The sequence below is a fragment of the Schistocerca piceifrons genome, chromosome 5, assembly GCF_021461385.2.
Source record: "Schistocerca piceifrons isolate TAMUIC-IGC-003096 chromosome 5, iqSchPice1.1, whole genome shotgun sequence".
Lineage (NCBI taxonomy): Eukaryota > Metazoa > Arthropoda > Insecta > Orthoptera > Acrididae > Schistocerca > Schistocerca piceifrons.
Window position 1 is genome coordinate 672,280,621 of NC_060142.1, and position 8,303 is coordinate 672,288,923.

General features: G+C 40.9%; 1 long non-coding RNA gene across 1 annotated transcript in view; it reads right to left on the reverse strand.

Moving 5' to 3' along the window:
• The window catches only part of LOC124798433, a 95,739-nt gene extending 88,866 nt beyond the window's left edge, over positions 1–6,873 (reverse strand). Inside the window, exon 1 of the long non-coding RNA XR_007016941.1 lies at positions 6,775–6,873. This is a non-coding gene — a long non-coding RNA (uncharacterized LOC124798433). The remainder of the gene's footprint in view (positions 1–6,774) is intronic.
• Positions 6,874–8,303: the final 1,430 nt, after the last annotated feature.

Below are 8,303 nucleotides of genomic sequence, written 5' to 3' on the forward strand. Positions count from 1 at the left end.
ACCAAATGATCCAAAAATTTTTCGACCTATGTCCCTTTTATGCCACGCCTTCAAGATATTAGAACCGCTGGTACTTAACCGAATCAGTGCCACCCTCGAAGTGAAGTTTATCCCACAAGAAGCAAGCTTTCATGCTGGCAAATCATGCTATGGTCAGATCTTTAATCTAAACCACCACATCGAGGACAGTTTTGACTATGGTGAGATTACTGAAGTCGCTTTAACTGATCTGACAGCTGCATACAACACTGTGAATCATAGGAAACTGTTAAAGTGTATGACACTACTAAGAACTACCAACTAACATCCCTTATTAGCACATTCCTTCAGAACAGAAGATTCCAAGTTTAATTACAGGGTAAGAGGAGTAGATGGCAAACTCAGATGAACAGTCTCCCCAAGGCAGTGTGCTTGCTCCAGCACTAACCATATCTACACAAATAATCAGCCAATACCAGCAGGTACCAGGCCCTTCATCTATGCGATGACACAGCAGTAGCTGTTCAGAGACTAAACTTTAAAGTAGTACACGGGAAACTGTCTCCAGCAATGGATGAACTCTCCAAGATGATGCCAACAACCTGAAGCCCCATCCCAGTAAAATTCAAGTGAGCACCTTCCACTTATGAAACAGGGAAGTGTAACAAAAGCTTGGCATCACATGGCGAGGAGAGCAACTGAAACATTGCCCAACACCAGTTTACCTAGATGTCATACTGGACAGGCTCTAACGTACAGGCAGCAATGTCTGAACGTGAAAAAGTTACTGCTTGCAATGGGGTACTTAAGAAGCTGGGGAGCCAACCCGCACCCCCTAAGGACTTCAACACTTGCGCTTTGTGCATCAGCCGCTGAGTATGCTGCTCCTGTGTGGAGCGCTTCAGCTCATGCTAAGCAAGTCGATATTGCTGTCAACAATATTGCAAGGATAACCTCAGGATGCTTGAAGCCAACAGCAGTGGAGAAATTGTATGCAATTGTTGGAACAGCCCCACCCAATATCTGGAGGGCCATCGCAGCAGACAATGAGGAAACAAAGCAGAAGAATGACCAACATCCCCTGTATGGTCATCAGGCAGCAAGATCCCCCTTAAATCCCACAGGAGTTTCCTTGCTACAACTGCTCCACTGGAGGGAGCACCAGAGGCAATTCATCTTTTAACATAGAAGAGCTCACTGCCCATAGACTTGTCACCAAAAGAAAAATTAGCTCCTGGTGCAAACCTACAATACCCTGTACGGAGGTCCCTCAACTACCTAAGAGTGGGCATCCCCCAATGCAAGACCAACCTGAAGAAATGGGAAATACTCCAAGTGAGTGCAGACACCTCTTGCAACTGTGGAGCTGAAGAAGATCCAAGCCATCTACTTGCATGGGCAACCCATGCACAATGCAAGATGTTTATGAAGGAAATGACAAAGCTGTCACAGCTGCTATATTTTGGAAATGCTGACCTGACACAGAAATGAATGAAAATGAGGGGGACTACTACCATACAGGTACCTGCCCCCACCCCTTTACCAAGCTGGATAGTGGACGACATTCCCTACACATTCTGTAAAATAATGTGGAAAAGGGAAGGTCAAACACAGATGTGAGTGAACATAAGTTTATCAAAATATGTGGTGTAAAATAATGAGAAAAGTGGGAGAGCCCATATCTATGTCCTAAGAGTGATCTAGGTTGTCAGCAAGGAATGTCCAAGACAGTCAGAGAAAAGATATAGCCTGAGAGTAAACTTGCAGTGCAGGAAAGGAAGAAGTGCAGCAATGGGCTAGGATCCTATGCAATTGTCGCAGACATACTCACAGAAGACTTATGAGCTCCCTGGGGGCCAGTAAGGGGTAAATGGTGGTATACGAGAGACCCTACACAACATCGCAAGGTGGCTTGTGTGACAGTCTGCGGCTACTTTTGTCAGTTCTGTTGTGTGAGAGCTCACTACATCAGTGCAGATAGCCTTTCATTTTCTGTCAGCAGCCACAGACCCATCCACTGGAAGGTGGGGACAAATTGCAGTAACATACGCAGCAAGATAAAGGTAGCATTATATCAAAGTAGAGGTCATTACAGACTGCCAAGCATTACAGGGACCAATGGGCTCAAAGTAACATTACAAATCACTTGCAGCAACCTTTTAGAATAATGCTCAAATATGAGGAGAGCAGCAAAAATGGTCAAAATTTTGTTCTCCACGACAATCACACAATTGTTTAAGACCTGGATAGGCAGACTTGAAGATAGAATCCAAATACCCAAAAGCACACACTTGAAATCAAGAACCAACATTATGTGGAAGGTTTAGTGTTTTTCCTTTAACCCATTCATATTGCTTCCAAGGGACCATAAATACATATTTAGACTAAAATGTCAAATCAAAACACCTTCAGCCATCTAAATTTCTGGTTATTTTATTTGAGCAACCAGTTTCAGCACTACATAATACCATCTTTAGGCCCCCTGACCAAGGTGCTGGAAGAAGCCTACCTCTGATCCAGTCAAAACAGGCCAGCAATCATCACTTGCCGATTGTTAGAAAACATTTTTGTCTAAAAGTAGACAAGTGAAAATTGAAGGGATCGCTGTATCAAAAAACCTACAGATATCAGTCATTGAATGCTGACCCCTATTTTTAACTGGACCAGAGGTCAGTCAAGGGGCCTGAATGTGACAATGTAGTACTGAAGTTGGCTGCTCAAATAAAATACCTCGAAATTTAGATGCATGAAGGTGTTTTTATTTGACATTTTATATTGAACAGGCGAGGTCACACAACCATCTGTATAAAAATTGACTTACTGAGGATTCGACTTATTTCAGCACACTGAAGCATTTAAACATTCTTCCCACCCTTCACACATTATTGGTGTGGGAAGAAAACCTAACATGTATAATTTAAAGTAACCCTCTGCTAAGCACTTTAAAATGTTTTGCGAATTACATATTGTACATGAAGAAATTTTTTGGATTCACATGTAGCAACTACAAACGACTATGACAAAAGTAACTATTTGTTGAGACTTAAGCAAAGTTTCCATAACTAGACCATTTCTACAGAACACGTTGCGCCCTTGTTTACTACCCTACACAGCCAGTGAAATAGGAATTGACATATATAGAATACAAACCCTGAATAAACTTATTTCCTCGTTTCGGCAAAGTACTGACGTAGATAAAAGTCACGTTAAGCGCTGCGAAGTATAAAAAATGACAGGAGATCCACTCCCGTAATTTTGAATTGCAGTTTTGCACCGGCGTCACCGCCGGTCCACGTAACACTAATTATACAGTATCAGTTAAACAAGTATCGCACTTGCGTAAATGTAAAGCAATACCGCACCCGAAGTTTGGTTTGGTTAGGCCACCGGCGTGTTTTACTATAAATGGCCACGTTGAAGGTGGTATGTTCTCGCATTTTTTCGATCTCTGAACGGATCGATGCAACCAGTTAGTGGGATTCACAGTTAAACGTAAACTGGGAACAACGTTGCATCTGAACTTTTTTCACATAAATTATTGTGAATCTCACTTCTTGCGTAGTTGCCTTACGCTACCCACACCTCAATAAGTAAATTATGAATTTCTACTTATCCTATAAGTCTAATTGTAATTTGTGTCGACTGACAACCGCCAGGTCTTAGCGAGACGCCAGAACAATTTTGTCTAACAAATCTCAGTGTCCTCTAGCACATGGGTGGTCGAAACGCCCTAGGATTGGAGTCAACTTATCTGTAAGACGGCAACACCAGCTCAAACTCCTACATCCCATCCACGACTAAATCACCTCGACGTAAATCCACGAGGAGTATTTGCTAACGACTGTTTACGCCTTTCAGACACTAACTGTATATTCCACCGTGTCGACATTTTATTTCCTTTCGCCTTGTTCCAATCGCTTGACACCCTCTCCCACGTGGCCTGACGTGGTCCTTGTCATTAGTGTTGCAGGTGAAGTAATCACGCAGTACTCTACCTGTAAAGATATGTTTACATTTGTGCGACTTTCCATGCGCACTAGGCGCATCGAGGCGTTGCACGGAGAGGCAAGGAGAAGCAAGCATTGGTCCAAAGTCACATGCGGGGACTGTCTGCGTCTGGGCCAAGCACAGCCTCAGGGCGACTAGCCGCATGGCGTACAGGTGTGAACGCGGAACTGTCAACGGTTTACCACTGAGCAGTCGTACCTTAGGGAGGCAGAGTTGTGCAACCTCTCTACGACTGATAGCTATGCGTTAACATACCTTACTTTGTGCATACTGTGTGTAAAAAAAAGAACACTGTACAATATGAGACAGTGCAGTTAAGATGACATGTTCGTGAGGACTGAGTTTTTACTCTGTCAGGCCGTCCTGATTTAGGTTTTTTTTTTTTTTTTTTTAATCACTGTGGCAAATGCTGAGATAGTCCAATAGCACGGCCGATCACCTGTCCTAGCCTCACAAAGCAGTGATACGTTCTGTTTGTATCGACATTTGAGGCGTTTATTTTCATTGTATTATGATAAATCTATGCTTGATAGTTGAACAACGTAATTAAAACTAATGAAATGAAATTTCACGACCATACAAACGTGCTCCGAGACAGAAGCCCACGCAGAACACGACAAATGTTTTGTAAAAGTTAGTAAAGGGGCGTAACTCCAAGTACACACGTTCGCTACCGTCGGTTTTCACTACAAAAGACAAATGCCACGTTTCCTAGTTTCCCAGTTCTAAACACGACTGAAAAAAATCATTAAAATATATTTTCTCACTGTTCTAGCAAGGCACTTCGCGTTCTACAGTTATCCGGTTGTAGGGGCAAAAATTTCTTGAACTTAACGGAACATCACGTTTTGACTAAATCTACAGTTACAAGTCCCAATGAATCGCTGTTACGCACTGGCCTTGTAAACCTGCGGTATTTGTAAAAGTGCTTCAGGACTTACAACCTGAGTCAGAACTTGTTCACATAAAGAAAATGGGAAAACAAAAACCGGCCACTTCGGCAATTTGTATTCATTCAATTACTTAAAGCAAATAGAAATCAGAGAAACTACCCTCATTTACAGAAACACTGGTCCTTCTCACAACAAAAATTACTCTCAATGAAACGTCTCCAACAATCTAACTGCAACTTTATTCCTTCCATCGCAACAATTTTCTATGCAACGTTTTTAAACTGAGGTTCTGTACGTCAAGCCATAATTTTACGGTCTGAGAAGGATCATCAGGAAAAATTACTTTCCTGTCTCAAAATAGCGTATCAACTGATCCTGGAACATTTATTGCATTAGTCCTACACAATCACTACGAATAATTGGTAATTAACTTCAAAAATGCAGCTCTTTCAAAACAAAACGTAAATGTAGTTAGTGGAGAGTTGTCTCTGGGAAATTTGCAGCAAGGAATACTGGCATAAATATTCGACCTTAAAATTACGATCCACGAATTTGCGCTCCAGTAATTAAATAGTAGGAAAACAAAGCCTAGAGCAGATTTTTGTTTTTTTAATTTGGTGGAATAAGCTAATCAATAACGCAACTACAAACATGCTTATCTGAAGTAACAATTTTTTCTGAGAATGCATGGGGCAGTTCCATCCAAAACTTACTTCGTTGAGCGCACACCTTCAAATTCACTTCTCCCTTGCGAATGAGGTAAGTACGGCATGTATGAAAAACCTTATCAATTTGACAGAATGAAATAATGGTGAATGTCGAATTCTTAAACTAGGAGTGAATTCTTAGTAAACTGATTGTATACGGTTGTCAAACTTCCATTATCCGCCATGAAAAAAGTTGTAGCTGACGATATTCGCTGCATTTTCCCCACATATCTTTTAAATTAGAAAGAAATGATCAGTAGCCAACAAATATGGATTTTCCGCACGTCCTGTACAGTGCGCTTTAAACAGTAATTCATATAACAAACCTTAGGGACCAATTCCTATCTTACAGTATACACTTCTTCAACTTTGTATTAAATTAGTAATCTTTCGAAACAGTAACTCCTCCCTGCACCTGGATTTACTCACTTGGGCCTTTTTTTTTCCACCCGTACCTCAGTGGTGCATCTGCAACACCAATGCCAGCACATCGCTACTCGTAGATACGAGTATTATTTCACCATCCTGCAGTAGCCAAAATACTAGTAATACTTACTATCTACAAAATAAACAGCACTGAAGCTGGTACTAATTTCTGACAGCAAATATTTACGTTGTAACATCGCTACTTTCTGCCGATGAGCTCTGTGTTAACAAATGCTTTCCAGATTTTCGAGAAACCACCACTACAGAGTTACTTTGTTTATAGTCGGCGGGAGAAAATGTTTTAAGTATTGACAGGCTGGGTTAGAACTTCTATTGCCCTCTTACAACATCTATACTACTTGCTAGACAATTGTTCGGGACTAAATTTGTTCCTCACATTAATATAACAATCGTCTAATATAAAATGTACTACCGGTATATGTTGTTGCAACAGATTTGTCAACATTCTGCACTAATCAATAAAGTCTGGTATGAACGATATTCTTCCAGATTAGGACGAGGAACTTCAACATCATGAATGGAAAGTACTACACCGATCTATGAGACAGTTTGCTAGATCGCTCACGTAACGTATAACACACGCATCGCCGAGTATCACGGCAAAACATAATGTTCCTACGGCTAACCTCTCGTGGCACTGTCAAAACCTGTGATAACTACGTTCGGATTTCATAATCGCACAGCTGGACGCGACAGACGCTTAGTATACAAGCATACAATATTCTTGTGAACTTACTTACCCCATTTCGTCTGTTCCCGTCGTCATTTACACTGTTTAACACAATTTAGACACTATAAACGCCACTACCATGTTCAACAGTGGAACCACTTCTTTCAATGTCTTAGAACTTCGCGGTCACAGATGCAAACACGTATGCGCTTCAAACCAAAGATATGCTCTCTGCATCACTAGCCATAGGGAGGAGAAGTTTGAAAATTACTGCGGTCTTTCAACTCACTTTAATTTTCCTCCTTTCGTAACGGCAATTTCGTCTGTACTCGCTGTAATATGAATTGCGAATTGACATTCCACATCGAGATGATTGCTGGAGTGATGTACGCACAAAGGAAAAACTACGTAACACAAAGTGGAAAAGTATTAAAACCGATTCACACTGAACTGCGAAGGATGGAACAGAAGGGAAGTGGACGTCGCCGTCAAATGGTGGAGTGTTCCCACTTCACACTAGACAGGAAGTCCTCACTACGCCACTCCGTCTAGTCTAGTACTAAACGGTGAAAGTGAGGTTATGAGACACCATTCGTGGTACTAAAACTCGGAATACAGTTTCAGAATTATACAACAAGCAACCATAATATTTATTAATGCCAAAAGTAAGCTTCAAAACGGATGTTCCTGGTAAAATTTTATACGGTAAACTACTGAGAACGGAAACAGCAGTAAATGTGTCGTCCAAACATTTTAAAAATCAATGTTATTTACTAGCTGAATACACACATTCAAAGTCATAAAACGCTATTTGTAAGGCAATATGTAAAGCCTATTTACCTTATCCAGTGTGTTCTTTTTCTTTCTAAATACAAAATAACACCAGAAAAACGTATTTTTCTCAAACAGCTTACAGGATTGCAGCTGGCTGCATTCCTTTAAGTTATTTAACCATTTTGCGGACCGAGAGAAAAACCAGGTTCACATATGCAACTAATGTGGCTCCACAGCTTGTGGCTTTTTGTAGTGGCATCGTGAGCTTCCGTTCACACAAGATGCCACAAATTCTACGTAGATGCACAGCTTACAGTATGGCGTCAGTTGAAACCATAAGAGTGGATATGAATGTTATAAAGCAGGTTATGACATTATAGCTATGACAAGAGTTAAATACAAAGAAAACGAAACTCCAAAGTTGGACCTGAAAATAGATTTCGCACAGGGACACATCAGCATCTACAAGCATATTTATAAAAGAAAGAACACTCATAGACGAAAACGCTGTCTGCAGTGACAAGCTAACTAACAGCTGGCTTGTAAATATCATCTGGAGACACACCACTCTTCCAAAATTTTAGAATCCCATTGTGTTAATTGATATAGGCATTTTGAATAACTAATATTTAGTTCAATAGCTAAAATATCACCCGGGGGGGGGGGGGGGGGGGGGCGCTATTTCCTGCATATAATCCATAGTTTATACAATGCTTGCTCTCACAAACCATGAAGTTTATAAAGCTCGCATTTTTGGTTACCTGTATTAAAGTTAGTTATTTATTCATCCAAAAATCTTTTAAGTTTGTGGAATACGTCATTGGT